The sequence below is a fragment of the Nicotiana sylvestris genome, chromosome 2 (genome assembly GCF_000393655.2).
Source record: "Nicotiana sylvestris chromosome 2, ASM39365v2, whole genome shotgun sequence".
Lineage (NCBI taxonomy): Eukaryota > Viridiplantae > Streptophyta > Magnoliopsida > Solanales > Solanaceae > Nicotiana > Nicotiana sylvestris.
This window is the reverse complement of record NC_091058.1, coordinates 137,845,467-137,862,796: the sequence shown is the minus strand read 5'-3', so window position 1 is coordinate 137,862,796 and position 17,330 is coordinate 137,845,467.

The following is a 17,330-nucleotide window of genomic DNA, read 5'->3' as shown; positions in this document are numbered from 1 at the left end:
CAATCCTTTTCTCAATTCCCTTTTGCTGGGGATATCTTTTTTGACACTGGCCTCGCGTTTGTTCCTCGCTGACTATACCACTTGGATGTACTAGTCAGATCTTATCTTGCATAATTGGAAAGCTGATGGCATATTTTGAAGTCAATTCACACTTGTTTTGACCAGACAGACTCTATTGGGGAGTTTTTCTATGAAAGGAAAAGATGAAAAGGAACAGAATAAAGACAAAGGAAAAGGATGACTCTTTAACAAAAGAAACTATAAATAAAAACCTATCAAACGCAGACACCGACTCTAATGGTCATGACATGCACATGTGGCCTATCCTCTGCCATCAATCATCTTTCAAGACCTTCAATTGGCAATTCCCCATCTGATTCTTAATCTTATTCGACTTGTAGTGCCCGAAGGGTTTTCACTATCAAGTCTCTCTCATTTTGGTTTTTCTCTCAGCTTTCATCGCCTTATGGTGTCCGTGAAGATTTTCACCGATAAGACTCTCTCATTTGTATCACTTTCCAGTTGGGGATTTGGAGTGTTGCCAGTATGACTCTCTCTGTTGGAGATTAGAGTCCTTTCTGCTGTGGAACAGAATGTTATGTTCGCCGGTAAGACTCTCATTTGTCTGACTTGGCATCTTTTGCAGACTGGTCAGAAGGTCTTTCTTTGGACCGTAATGTGGGTTTTTGGACAGGCTAGAAAGAAAGGGTATTAAAGGCTAAAAAACAAATCAAATTTGGGGTTCAAAATTACAACCTTCGAAATCATATTTGTTTACAACAAACGCAACCCTTGACCCAGTTTCTTGCTTGGGGATTATTTACTTATTTTTTATTATTTTTATTACACCATGTACACTATGACCATTGTGGCCATTAAGCACCCTATGACCGAGCCGTGAAGCGCCTACGTATCCTCTTTGAGGAATCAGGTCAAACGTAGTTCCCAATTCCTCTTTTTTCATTTGACTTTCTTTTGTTTTTTGTTATCATTTTTCTTTTCTTTTCTTTTTCGTTTTGTTGTTTTCTTTTCTTCTTTTTTTTTCTTTTTTTTTTCATGTTTTCATGCCATGCTCGCGTTTTCTAGTCGTTTTTTTTTACTGATTCCGAACGAGGGGTATGAAAGAAAAATAAGTAAGGCTCAAAAGGGGTAACGAAGGATAAAGTGTTTAGGTAGCAGAACAAAATGCCTTCGTCATTCCAGTCTTCAAAACATGCCAAATGCAAACAACACAACAAACAATAGATTTATAGTCTCTTCCGACGGTGCTGGGCTTGACAATTATGTTAAACATTTGCTTTTCCCTTTGTTATTTCTAAAACATCGTTGGGCGACACTCTCATTATCATGAATGACCCTCACGCCAATTTGGAGAATCTTGATTTTAACGGTTTTCTTTGTGTTTAACTTGCCCCAATTCCACATGACTCGGGCTTCAAATAATCCCAAACCGTTCTTATTTCCTTTAAATGGTCTGATCGCCTTTCCAGGGTTTTACGATTAACTTTTAAGGTTGGGCCCAAACTGTGTGCGCATGTCATGTCACTAGAATCGGTACTGAACAAAAATGATAAAAGGACCAAACAAAGAGATGACTGGAAATAAAGAAAGACCGGATTTTGTATTAGACTATCGGTGAAATGGTTTAAATAACAAAACAAACAAAACAATCCAGAACAAAATCCTAAAACAAACTGGACAAGACAATATCAGACTTATAACCCTAATAATCCGAACAACATAAATGTCAACAAAATAAGCCATCACAAGCTTCTCTCTTGTTAACCAAGGAACAGAGCGTCCTTCCACTTTATCAAGACTGGCATCTTAGCCACTGAGCTTTGCATCGATACTGCCAAGACCATTACCAGCTTCAATATCATCAACATCCGTTGGCAAGTTCTCGAGGGGCTCGAGTGCACCATGTCACTGTTATTAATCACAACCCGCCCTTCTTGGATCATTTTCTCTACTTCCCTTCTCCAACTATGACAGCTCTCAATGTTGTGCCCTATGACATTGGAGTGGTAGGCGCATCGCGCTGCCGGATCAAAGCTCCTTGCAAGTGGATTTGGAGTACATGCGGGGAGTGGCTCAATAGAGCCAGCATGCTTTAGCCTTTCAAACAGACTTGCATAAGATACTCCGATAGGGGTGAGAGCCTTTCCTCGTTTCAGCAACCTTTCGTTCCTAAATGCTTGATTGGGCCGGAAACCTGATCCAGGGGGCTTCTGGTAGGCTTGTGAGGGTGGATAGGCCTTCTGTGGAGCTGGGTATTTGGAAAGTGAAGCCCGTCTTTGGGAATCTCGTGGAGAGAAGTAGCATTGGGGAAGGGAGTAGCGTGGACGAGTGATGGAGCTACTCGGGTAGCTAGGAAAGCTGTCATAAGTGGGCTGGGATGGAGAGTATGGGGGATGGGTAATGCCAGAGTTTGAAAAGCTTGGCGGTGGTGGGGGTGGTGCTTTCCCAGTTATCCATGCCTGATACATGTCTGCCACATGTTGTCTCAGCATTTTCACTTCTTCTACCAACCCGTTGTTCTGTTCGACCAATTGTTGTCGGTCATCAGTACCGACCCACCCTGTTCTGAGGTTCTGTGTCATTTGCTTTGCAGGGAGGAGTTACCACAACCAACCACTTTTCTATATATGAACACAGCAAAGGGAAGCCATCACGTTAGTGTCAGGGCATTTGACAGATAATCATATATTAGAGATGCATTGCACCTAAGCAGTTAAACCATTCTATCAGAGATGCGATGCACTTGCGCTTTCCTTTATTTTTCTTTCTTCCCTTTTTTTTTCTTTTTCAGTGGTGGTCGAATCTTATGGAGATTGCCTACGTATCATGACCCCGCATGAATCAGACCTTGCGTAGTTCGGACCAAATGAAAGGTAACAACAATGAGACACATTTTTTTATCAATTTTCATAATAAAATAAACTGGGTTTCAAAGGTTGAAAGATGACCAACAAACTCAAAAATCAAACAACCCATATATTCTAGCCAAAAGATTTATAACCTCAAAACAAAAAGGCCAGCTTCCTTTTCCCGTTTGACAAATGCAACCAAACGGCTATTTTTGCAAATGTGCCCCCTTCCAAATCTCACATGAATTTTGAGGCCGGGGAGGATTATTTTGACATTTTACAAACTTGTTTGTTCTTTTACGAAAATAACCTTTTGACGATTGAAAGATACTCTAAGGCTATTTCGGCAAGAACGGTTTTAAGACGCGGCCGAAGCTGGCTCGACTTTATTTTGACCAAAAATTCAAATGGTATTCACCTAACCGCTGACTCTTTGTTGTTTTTTTTTCAAATTACAATAAAAACCGGGTGTTGTAAACACGGCCCTTCAGCACCTCGGGGACGAAGATTTTTAAGGCTGTGTGGGTCAACTAGACCAAAAATCCTAAACATGACCCAAAAGGTGGCTGTTTATGCAAAGTCAGCCTTCCGGCGTCCCTTTCGGGAACATTCGGCTGTGTCTTGATAAAACAGCGTCACCCGACTTCTTTATGACAAAATTAAAATTTGACATGTTTTTTATTGACTATTTTTAGCAAAAGGGGAGGTTGGACACCACTAGACTTATTTATGACAAAATAAAAAATATTTGACACGTTTTTTATTTATTTTTTGGTTTTTGACTATTTTAGCAAAAAAGGGGGTTGGACCCGATGAGGGTTGCCTACGTATCTCACATCCGGTGAGAATCAAACCCGCGTAGTTCGGGTAAATTAACCGAACTATTTTAAAACATGACTCTTTTCCATTTTTATTTTTGGCATTTCATAAGCGAATAAAACTATTTTTAGAAACAAGACTCTTTTTTTTCTTTTCAACAAATAGAATAGCCTATTTTTCCAAGCTAAAAATAATAGACCCTTTTTTTTCCTTTCCTTTTTCAACAAATAATGAAACAACTTATGTTTTTCAAACTAGAACAAAAACTTTTCTTATCCTTTTCTTTATCAACAACCAACTTTCCAAAAATAAAAGGCTCTTTTTCTATTTTCTTTGATTTTTTTTTTAGTAAAACAAAATAAAACATTTTCCTTTTTTTTCAAAATTCCGGCAGAGTTTCGCCAGTAATTGGTCATTGATTTTTTTTTATTTCTAAGATAATCAATTAACTCCCTAAATGATATTTCTCTTCTTTTTTTTTTCAATTTTCTAACACTCCCGAGATTCAAAAACCGGTCAACATGCAAGTTCGAAACAAATATATGTACAGAGCAAGTAGGATGCATCAGAATGGTCTTTTCATTTCAGGTTGCTAGTCCTAGACGGACCCAACCCCTGTGTTGAGTCCCCTAAGTCAAATGCAACGTGATGCAAATAAGCGTTCCTACTAGGGATCCGGCATGAAGTCACGTTATTCTATATTCAAAACCTGGGTCAGTGTACTAGACTATGTACCCGAGCGGACAACTCGAGTCGAGGAGGGGGCAACTTACCGGGAACCAAAAGGCCATCCGGCTTCGTAACTTGTCCGACCTCTTTCTTATTTCAGGGTATGACACTAACAGAATAGGGAGTCTCAACCAGTAAGCACATCCCCGGAGGTGAAGAGAGAAGGGTGTCGGCACAGTTTATATATACAGTCAAATAATATCAAAGCGGTAAAAGCAGCATTTAGCACATTAGGCTCAAACATGTAAAAATCAGATAAAGCCAAATATAACAATTTATCTAAGCTCGAATTTCTAACCCTGAACCAGTGGCTCTGGGTTTAAGTTGTTCCCCAGCAGAGTCGTCAGAGCTGTCACACCTCCTTTTTCCGCCCTCGCGGGGGTACAGGAGTTTTTTCCAATTAAAGGACAGTCGAAACGGGATTTATTTCTTTATTTCAGAGTCGCCACTTGGGAGATTTAGGGTGTCCCAAGTCACCTATTTTAATCCCGAATCGAGGAAAAGAATGACTCTGTATTACAGTCTGCGCACCAGAAATCCGGATAAGGAATTCTGTTAACCCGGGAGAAGGTGTTAGGCATTCCCGAGTTCCGTGGTTCTAGCACGGTCGCTTAACTGTTATATTCGGCTTGATTATCTAATATAATACGTATTATAAACTTATGTGCAAATTTTATTCCTTAGCCGCTTTTATTATTCTTTTTATTTATTGTTATTATTTTACGAAAAATTGCAACATTGTGAAAACGTATTTCAAATCACGTCGCAATCAATTGCACCCGTGGTTATCGACACATTTCGACTCCGTTGAGATTTAGATTTGGGTTACATAAATGCACACCCGTATTTAAGGAAATAACATTATTAAATACGCGCCTAGAGCGACTAGCGTGTCATTATTTTGGGTAGGGCCGTGAAATTTGCTAAAACGGCTCCTCCCTAATTCTAAGCAATTAACTGTACATTTATTGAGGGCCCCGAAATCTATACATTTCATTAAGCGAGGCTCATCTCATTTATTTTAAATGGACAAATCTTAAAGCGACTACATTTTTTCTATAAAAATTAGTCTCTAAAATAAAGAAAGAAAAATCCTAATTAATTACTAGCTTTTATAATTTTAAGAAAACATGACATGCTAATTGCTTGGTTAATACAAATATTGATAAAAAAAAGAATTTTACTCTTAATTTCGAAATTATAAAAAATAAAAATTCAACAACTAATATTCAAAATAAACAAATATAGCTAGATTAAAACTCAGCATTGTTATTTTTTTTAAAAAAAATTATTGAGATTAATTATTCACAATCATTTGAAACTAGATTTAACCATAATTACTAAAGCTTATTAGAAAGTTTATTAGACTTAAACGTTCTTCTAATCTTGCTTAAGCTCAAGTCATGCCTTAATGCCTAATTTACGATGTTTAATTTAAATTCATGTTTTAACTAAATTTAGCTACTTGTTCATGATCAACCTACAATCTTGAAGTCTTCATAGCTAGTGAATTAACCTGTTTTGCCGAACTGATTTATTACAGACTAACTTATGATATTATTTTCTTATTCCAGCTATTATTTAGTAATTCATGAAATAGCTTAAATACAATCACCAAAAGAAACAAAGAAAAAAAAACGAAATTAAAACTTCAAATTTTCATTCTTCATATGTATTCATGCTTCATATTTCGGATTACAATAACCAGCTTTTCAGTTGTGTACCTGATATTGGAAGCAAAAGAAAATGAATATGAGAATCAGCAGCAGCAGTAAAATCAGTACAACACAGCAACAATAGCCCAGCAACAGTAACAACCCAGTAACGGACCGGTGGAGTAGTAATCCCAAAAAAAACAAAAAAAAAAAAAACTTCCAGCTTTGATGAAACAACAATTAATTCTGATTTCAAACAACAAAAGAAAGCAGAATATTTTTTTTAGTTTTTTTTATTTGAAAGCTTAAATATTTTTCGGAACTTTCTATCTCTTAAATGTTCAGCCCTTTTCTCTCTCTTATTTTCAGATTTGTTTCTCTCTCTCGTATCTGTGTATTTTTCTCTTTCTCTGTGTTTGATTTCAAGACTTCACATATATAACACATCCCATAAACCTTTCAATTAATTAAAATCAATACTTTTTCTCTACCCAACCCATTATCTTCCCACTCATCCCCATTACATTAAATAAACATATCACACCACCCCATTTCATTTTGTCCCCCATGCCTAACATAAAATAATGCAAGATTCCCCTTTAAATTAAATCTTGTCCCCCCTTTATATTAAATAATCATATCACAACCCACCCCATTTCATTTTGTCCCCCATGCTTCAAATAAATAATTACAAAATGTACAATTCCTAAACTACCCCTTCCGACCTTACTGAAATTACCAAACTACCCCTGAACGTATTACAAATTTACCAAACTACCCATCAGCTATAACACATCAATTAATCAAACTTAACCAAAATATAGACAATATGATCAATTTCTAACAATGTTCAAACAACAATATGAACACGGATGAACATCATAACAACAATATCACATGAACATGATTTTAACAACATTTCAACAACAAATCACATGAACACAAATTGAACAACCAAGAACAACTAAAATTTGATTGAACAATATTTTTAGCAACAACAAACCTATTTTTCGGATTTAAACAACAACAACAATCAAACAAGTATATTTAGATTCCTAAATTCAATAATATTGAACTTAAAATCAACTCTAACAACATTACAACAAACAATTCTTATATTAAACTTTAAACAAGATTATGAGAACAATTCAAGAAATAATCATAAATGGTAAACAAGAAATCAAACTATACAAAATTCGGATTCAAGATCATCCAAACATGAACATGAATGAATCTATTTTAACACAACAAACATGACGGATTAAACGATTAAATCAATATATTCCTTTAACACAACTAAATTCTTTAAACAAATAACAAGATCGACGAAGAAACAATTATGAACTTAAACTTGAACTTAACAATACTAACAATTTCTAACAATACATAAACACATGAAACAAATTGAAGAAATAGTTAATTAAATTTCAATTTGAATCTAACAAACAACAAACTAACAAATATTCACTTAAACAATAATACAAACATGAAATGAATATGAAAACAACTAATTAAACTTCTATTTTGAAATCTGAAAATTAATTTTAACAAAGCACATGAACATGAACAAACTAGAAAAATAATTTCAACGATGAACAACGAACAAAACAAGAATTGAATTCTTTAACGATTTTGGATCCGGAAAATATCAAACAAAAATATGGACAAAAATAAAACTCAAAAACAACTAACCGGAGATGAATCAATGACGAACTTTGATTGTAAACAAATCTGTCCGAGCCTCGACCAAAGCTCGAACGAAGGACGACGAAGACGAAGAAGAAGTAGAAGCAGCGGCGGAGGAAGGAGGAGCAGCGGCAACATCCGTTCGGAGCAGCCATGGCTGCTCGTCGCAGCTGGACACGGGCAGCACAGGAGCAGCTGGTCGACCATGGCAGCAGCTCGACGTGCTCTGAAGGAGGAAGAAGCAGCGTCGCGGCAGCTGGGAGGAGGAAGGGAAGCCGCAACGATGGGGTTCCTCCTTCGTTGGTCGAGGGTTTTTCCGGCGTGACTGGGGTTGTCGACTGAGTTTGGGTGGTGTTCGCGTGGGGCTGCTGGAGGTTGACGGACAGTAGCAGCTGGAGCGAGGTGGAGGAGTCGATGGATGCTGGACGAAGAAGAAGAAATAACGAAGGTGTTCGGCGAAGGGGTCATCGCTTGGTTTGAAGGAGACGGAGGCAACGGGGTCGTAGCAGCCATGAATGGCTGCTGCGTGCACTGTGTGTGTGCAGTGAGGGTGAGGAGGATGGAGGGGCAGCCATTGATGTGTGCTTGAGGAGGCTTGAGGAAGAAGAAGAAGAAGATAGGAGGGGGCGGATGGTGTAGGTCTTTTAGGGATTTTGTCTTCTTTTTGTTTTGTTTTGTAAAATGTAAGACAAAGGGGTTTGGGTCTTTTGGGTTATGGACTGGGTCGTAGGGAAGATTGGACCATTTTTCGGGCCTGTGGCTTGAAATCGAAGAAGAGGCCCAATTCCGACTTTCTTTATATTTTTGTTTTCTTTTTTCTTCTTTTATTTTTCTAAAACTAAATTATAAAAATACTTAAACTATTATTAAGAACTAAATTAAGTTATAAAAGCGCAAATTAACTCCCAATAACAATTAACGCACAATTAAGTAATAATTAAGCATAAAATTGTATATTTGGACATTAAATGCTAAAAATGCAAACGATGCCTATTTTTGTAATTTTTATTTTTTGTAAAACAAATTTAATTACTAACAATTGTAGAATTAAATCCTACATGCGAAAGGCGATATATTTTTGTATTTTTTTTAATTTAGCAAATAAACATGCACAAACAAATACAAATAATTATTCAAAATATCACAAAAATGGCACACCAAGAAAAAATTATTTTATTTTTGAATTTTTTGGGAGTAATTCTCATATAGGGCAAAAATCACGTGCTTACACCAATTTCGAAGGTTCATAAAATTTACCCCCGGACCCACATTCCCAAATTCTGGATATTTTTGTAAATAATTATAACGCATAACCTCACGAACACGAATAAATAATTTTAACTCAATTTCATAATCATTTTCGAGGTCTAATCCCACTTTTATTAAAACCTATATTTTTCAACAAAATTCCTACAATTTCTATGTTAAAATCTACGCATAATTTATATATTAAACTCACATTGTATAAAAAAAATACTTACCTCAAGACACTAGGTGAAAATCCCTCTCTAAAAAGTTCCAAAATCGGCCAAGGATGTGTGAAATGAAAGAAATAGCCTAAGTTCCAATTTTAAACTAAAACACTGCCTAGTGGTCCTTCTTCGCGATCGCGACAAAGGCCTCGCGATCGCGATGGAAAAAATGTAAGGCTAAGAAAAATGAACTTCGCGAACGCGAGGCAAACCACGCGAACGCGAAAGCTTTCCTGACCAAACCTTTGCGAACGCGGCCCCACCTTCGCGAACGCAAAGGGCAATAGACCAGTTGACCTCCATACCAAATTTCTCCTACATGAACGCAGGCCCATGAATGTGAACGCGATGCCCAGATGTCTTCAATCTTCGCAGACGCGAACATCTGATCGTGAACGCGTAGAGAAAAATTGCCCCTCCCCCAATTGCTTCTCCGCGAACGCGATACAACCTCCGCGGTCGCGTAGAAGGAAACTAGAACCAGCATCTCTAAAATTTTGAAATTAGCTCCAAGCAGTCTGAAACACTTCCAAGCCACCCGAGACCCCGTCCAACTGTGCCAACAAGTCCATAAACATAATATGGACCTGCTCGAACCCTCGAAACACGTAAAATAATATTGAAACCAAGAATCGCACCCCAAAACTAAATTGAATCAACTTATGAACTTCAAACTTTTCATCTTGCTCCGAATGCGTTGAATCATACTTAGACTACTCGGAATGACATCAAATTTTGCGTACAAGTCATAACTTACCATACGGACCAATTTACATGCTCGGAATCCCAAACTAACCTCGATAATACTAAAGTCTACTTCAACCCAAATTTAAAGAATTAGGAAACCTTCAATGTGCCAACTTTCAACATTAAGCGCCGAAACGCTCCCAGATTACCCGAAATCCGATCCGAACACACGCTCAAATCCAAAATTATCATAAAAACCTATTGGAACCATCAAATCCAGATTTCGAGGTTATTTACTCGAAATATTGACTCAAGTCAAACTTGTCCATCCTAGGCCACTATTAAGGAACTAAGTGTTTTGATCTCAATCCGAACCCTTATCTTTGCAGTTGGAAGTTTATTATTTTCTTTACATGGTTTGTAATATTTGACACAAGATATTTGTGCAAGCACGAACATAAAAATTAGTTACTTTTAAAAGACAAAATTTAACATACTAAACTAATGAGAATATAGTTTAAAATGGGGGTTGCATCTAGTGTAAATAATCGATAAATGTATATGTTTAGTCTCTCCCAAAAAAGTCGATAAAATATATAGTTTTCGTATATGTGTGTATATATATAACTTTTTGGCTAACAAATATAATTAGTTGCAGCCGGCTAGCTAATTTTATATTTTGCCCTAATTTTATATTTTGTATCTTGCTAAAGGCTTGTAGAATCTTTCATATTGGACCACCAACCGTCCATAACACATATGGAATGGTGATTGACAGAAATAACCCTGGAAGGAGCTGATCTTAAATATTATCTCTATTTTTATGTATTTAAAAATAACCCTTGGCCCGACATAACTTATTGCTTATCAAAAATTTCTCTACCGGATTGGTAGGTTTTAAATTATATTTACACTACGTATATTGCTAGTTGTTCACAAATATTTACTCTGTTTGTATACGTTTATGATTGTTTAATTGTTCACAAAACTTTACAATATTGGCATGTCTTTGTGTTATCTACATTCAACTTATTTGTTAGGTTGCTCACAAATTCTACCCAGTTGACATGATTTTGTGCTTGTTCAATTATTTAGCAAATTTTACTAGATTGACATGATTTTGTATTATGGGCAATTGACCTATTTGTTATAGTGTTCATCAAAATCTACCCAATTGTCATAATTTTATGTATTGTTCAATAAAGTATACTTCGAAATGCAAATTTTAATTTTGATCAAACTACCCTAAATCTGCTGCAAATGATCTCAAATTTAAAATAAAACCTTCAAATACCAATATAAACCGATCCCCAATCACAAGTTTAGTCAAATAACACCTAATCAATAAGATCCAATTTATTTACTTCTAACACTTTCGAAGGATCAACAATGGAGTTTTGAGATTTTTAAAGTAAATCACTAAATTAGTATTTGAATAAAAATTAAGTATAATATCAATATTCAAATGGTTTTAATAATAATAATCAATTATGAACTTTTAGTTTTCACCCCCAAAACAAGGATATAACTTTTAATATTGAAGAACTATCGTATTTTTGGTGAAGAAGATTCTATTCAACAAAGTCAAAAGCAGAATATTTAAGGACTAGTCCCTTACGGTGACAACCGATGCAATTCTTTGATATGGAAAAGGATTTTTTTTGTTGTATTTATACGAAATCTTAAACTTATTTAACCAAGTTATCTAAGTTTTTCTATTTATAGAAATTAACAAAAGAATTACAAAATACATACAAATTCGGTCAAAATCTATATTTTACCGACAACTTGAATACAAATTTTTTTGTATAGAATCCAGTAAAAAACTACAGTTTATATATGATTTATATAGAACTTAATACAAATTATATTACTTGTACATATTTTGTATACCGTTTATACACTACATATACAAATTATATACAATTTGTTTATTTATTCTTTTTTGAGTTTCAATATGAAATTCTAACCAAATCACTTTGAATCTTCATCAAATTCTCTTAAAATTGAGATATAAACTCCAAAAAATATTCTCAATCATTTACAACAATACCTAATCTAAATAAATAATAAATTTTACAAAATTCGATTTTCGAATTTAAAGTTTCGAAGCTTTTTGTTGACTGTCAATGGAGCTTAAACTTATGACTTCACGTTTCATACACTGAAATAAAATCTAATTCATCAAATTTTGATTAATGAGTAAACAAGTGGAACAGAGACTAAGGCTCATTCTTCAGACAATAAGAACATCCTGCTCTAAGAGAGGAGATAATGATAAATTCTCTCAAATCAATCTCAAGCGCCTCCAAACTCTTATTGAGAATAGAATACATATTTGTTGATCAAGACAATATAGAGGTCGCGATTAGTAGTAGATGTCAATTGATAAAATTGCTTTAGAGATTTGTAGTAGTACTTATTTATCTATTAAAATGCTTTTGCTCAAATTTGTTGTGATGTCATGAAATTGAATTCCACCTTGGGTTTGGGGGAACTCTAAAATGGATGAAATTGGAGTCTAATAATACTTATTTTGTATATAAATAGTAAATTACATATGCTAATTTGATTAAGTGATAACCTCTTTAAGAGAGGTAAATAATTTTATAATGTAATATAGATAGGTAAAAATTCCAAAAGGATACTCAAGAGAGAGCCTTGGAAAACCCAAAAACAAAGTGACCCATGTTATAAATAAATAAATATATATATGGATGTTCCGTTGTAAATAAGCTTCCTGAAGAAGCTTATCCATATGGGACTCCACCGTAAATATGTTTATCTATTTAGTACTCTATTGGAAATAAGCCTCCTGAAGAAGTTTATCATTTCAGTACTCCATTATAGATAAATATTATCTCCGGTAGAAGATTATCCATATCTGATACAGTAGCAGCTTACAAGCAACTTACAAGCAGCTTACACGGCAGCTTGTAGTAGCAGTACACAGTAGCTTGCAGTAGCAGCTTACACAGCATCTTTCTTTCTTCTATAAATAAAGGAGTTTTTAGTTCATTATGTACATTAGCTTGAAGTTGAATAATATATCAATCTCTCGGTTCAATGTTAATATAATGGGTTCAGGAGACTTATTTCCAATAGAGTACTAAATAGATTTATTTACTTTAAAAATATAATGGGTTCAATATTAAAAATCTTAAAAGCTGAACCCATAGAGTTTAAATCTTGGATCTGCCTCTGGATAAATCGGTCTGTATTTCAGTAATCTTCGTAGCCGGACACTCCCAACATAATCCCTTCTTTTTGAGTCATGTTTCTTCTTGCCTCAAAAATTTTCATTTAACCCTAACGTATGCACTACATGAGAAAGCAGAAACACTCTAAAAGAACTCATTCCACCTAATCACTTCCTAAATAATTATATTTACAGATTATATAATTATATATATAGATCAAAGTAAAGATATAACATTTCAAAGTTTAACATGAAAATAGAAAAAAAATTAAAAAAAAGGAAAAAATGGATTTTGCGTTTTTGTTTGACATAGTTGCCAAAAAAATTCTTATCTATATATATATTAAAGCAAGAAAGTTTGCATTGTGGTTAAGCCAAGTGGCAAGTTACTATAAAGCCACTTGACAATCTTAAATTTAAGATTGTGGGAGATTGTCAATTAAGAAAATATCACTTAAGAACTATATATGGAATTCCATTTATTGAAATTAAATTGAAATAAGAATTCTTTTTTAAAAAATAAAGTTCAATCATTCTACTAATATTTTCTAACTGTATTTTTTTGTTTGGAAAGTAAAAAAATTTGATATCAATAGTATTTTGATTCATTTTCTAATATCGAGTGAGAAGAATATATCCTACCGTAATTTAATGTGTAATTTTAATTTATTGTAAAAATTCAATACTTTTTAATGAGTTGAAGATAAATATATTTTAAGCTTTTAACCTAAATTTCAGAATGTATCTTATTTAATAATTTATTTTATTTCATAATGGATAATCTAAAGTGTCTATTTTAGACTAAGTTTTCTGAATTTTAAACAAGTATACAATAAAAATAATTTTTTTAAAGGCTAAAATATAAAATGAAGATAATAAATAAATGATACTCAAAAATATTATTTATAAATTTAAATATTATGTATGTGTATATATATATATATATATATATATATATATATATATATATATATATATATATTAAAGCAAGAAAGTTTGCATTGTGGTTAAGCCAAGTGGCAAGCTACTAAAAACCCACTTGGCAATCTTAAATTTAAGATTGTGGGAGATTGTCAAATAAGAAAATATCACTTAAGAACTATATATGGAATTCCATTTATTTTGAAATTAAATTGAAATAAGAATTTATATTATATCTATATCTATATATATATATATATATATATATATATATATATATATATTAAAGCAAGAAAGTTTGCATTGTGGTTAAGCCAAGTGGCAAGTAATAAAGCCACTTTGCAATCTTAAATTTAAGATTGTGGGAGATTGTCAAATAAGAAAATATCACTTAAGAACTATATATGGAATTCCATTTATTGAAATTAAATTGAAATAAGAATTCTTTTTTAAAAATAAAGTTCAATCATTCTACTAATATTTTCTAACTGTAATTTTTTATTTGAAAAGTAAAGAATTTTGATATCAATAGTATTTTCACTACTAGAAAATGGCGATTTTGCGACTGCAAAAACGGTCAGAAAGTGGTCAGAAAATGCTAATTTCCGACTACTTTCAGACCGAAAAGTCGTAGTCGCAAAATAGTTGGTCTGAAATAGTTTGCGACCAAATCCGTCTGTAATTTGCGACTACAGCGGTCGCTAAGTCAAAATAGAAAAATGATTAATACAGGTAATGTTTCTGACCAACGCGGTCACAAACAGGTTAAATTAAATTTTAATTTTATATTAACTTTCCCACTACTTCGGTCGCAAAACGGTATATATAATTATAATAATATTTAATTTTATTCGAGTTTTTCCACTACTGTGGTCGCAAATCTGATTTAAAATTATTTATTTATTTATGGTTCTGACTATTGTGGTCGCAAATCTAATTTAAAACTATTTATTTATTTGTATTTCCGACTACAATAGTCGAAGATGTTCCTGAATTTGAAATATTTTGATGCATTTTGCTACTACTATGGTTGGAAATAAGTCGGAAAACTGGCAATTTTTTGCCAAATTCCAGCTCTTTTAAAGCAATACCACCTACCAATTCAAATATACAACAACCAATTAATCTACCATGCTAACCAATCAATCCGCCATTGCAACTAATCAAATCCATAAAATGCAAAACATAAATATTTGTAACTAAAATATCCAAAAAGAGTTAATCATTCTGGCACCATTCAATCTAGTCTAAAATATAACAATCATAGTCAAGTATAAATATTACCAAGTCTAAACATCCAACTACAAAAAATAATAATGTCTCAAACATCAATAACCATAACAAACTAAAACTCATTATCCCTGCCATCGTCGCCATTCGATGGAGCAAATGGACGTCCGCTCATAAATTTTTCCACTAGACTCTGCAATTTGTTAAATTTGTGCGATCTTCTTTCCGTTCCTCCTTCAATCTTCAACTTCTTTTCGTAATGCTTCCACCTCTTCGTGATCGTGCGAATTACTCGCATCACCCGACAACAATGTCATAGAACGACCTACAGAATATTGTGATCCAAGACCGTAGGTTCTACCTTTCTTTGCACCACCAACCACCTGCGTCCATATTGAAGCTACATCATTGAGTGACACTTGGGTTGAGCTACCATCCTCGGAATCGGGTTGACTTTGACGTCATTCCTCAAAACGTTGCTGATAGGCTTCCTGAAATTAAAATGAGACCGAAAAGATATTCAGATAGAGTACCAGCAGATTTTCCCTCTTTGTAAAAAAAACAACACTTGAATTTAAGGATATAAAAGCTAGCTAGTTGCTCGGGGTGATTGTTCTGAGGGCACTCTAATTTTTTCACAACTATGAGGTAGAGAGAAAGACAAAGCATGACTTGGCTAAGGAAAAGACTAGTACTCCAAATTTTATGTGCCTATTGTAATTCAAATTTTCAAAGTTCTTGGAAACAGTGGTCTCATTCTAAATGATTTCTTAATGCCAACATTTATCTTGTGGCAAATAACCATGCCCATTGGAGTCAAGTCTTGTCCACACACAAAACAAAAGGAAAGGTATGTACTTTGGCTAAATGCTATTAAAATATTATAACATGAACAATGTTATTAATCGTGAAATATGTTAAGACATAAAAAATGTAAAGAAATTCTTCAGCTTATTAAATTAAATGAATAACAAAAACACATAAAAACCAACATGTCAATTCTCTTCTCTTGATTGATATTCATTATTTAATTCTTCCTCATCGCTTGTTTTATTTTCATCAAGCAATTCATCCTCATCGCTTGTTTCATTTTCATTAAATGATTCTTCCTCGCTTGTTTCATGTTCATCGGCGGGATCTTCCTCCATGTTTGTACGGGATGTTCCTTCCCCAAAATCATGCTGACTTTCTCTACGAGTAAGGACCGAAGGATCATATTCTTCATAGATGCCTTTACTATGCTACAATTCACCCACTAATTCATCATCAACACTTTCTTGAACACTCGAAATATTATTCTGGTACGCGACTTCTAATGCATTCTCAACTTCTACTCTACCAACGGGCTTTGTTTTTATAACTATCCGCCATGAAGCGGATCGGTCGAGTCGGTCGCAGACGTGAAGCGGGAAATTGGCCCGCTATTTTCACACTGCTTTCGTCGGAATAATAGTCTAATTTCTTTTTTAGAAAAGGTAATAAAAATTCAGATATGTTTCCGACTACAACAGTCGCAAAAGTAGTCCCATTAGCGACTACATTATTTTTAGTCAGAAATTTCAGTCACAAATTAATGTTTTTCTAGTAGTGTTTGATTCCTTTTCTAATATCGAGTGAGAAGAATATATCCTATCATAATCTAATGTGTAATTTTAATTTATTGTAAAAATTCAATACTTTTTAATGAGTTGAAGATAAATATATTTTAAGCTTTTAACCTAAATTTCAGAATGTATCTATATTTAATAATTTATTTTATTTCATAATGGATAATCTAAAGTGTCTATTTTAGACTAAGTTTTCTGAATTTTAAACAAGTATACAATAAAAATAATTTTTTTAAATGCTAAAATATAAAATGAAGATAATAAATAAATGATACTCAAAAATATTATTGATAAATTTAAATATTATATATATATATATATATATATATATATATTAAAGCAAGAAAGTTTGCATTGTGGTTAAGCCAAGTGGCAAGCTACTAAAAAGCCACTTGGCAATCTTAAATTTAAGATTGTGGGAGATTGTCAAATAAGGAAATATCACTTAAGAAATA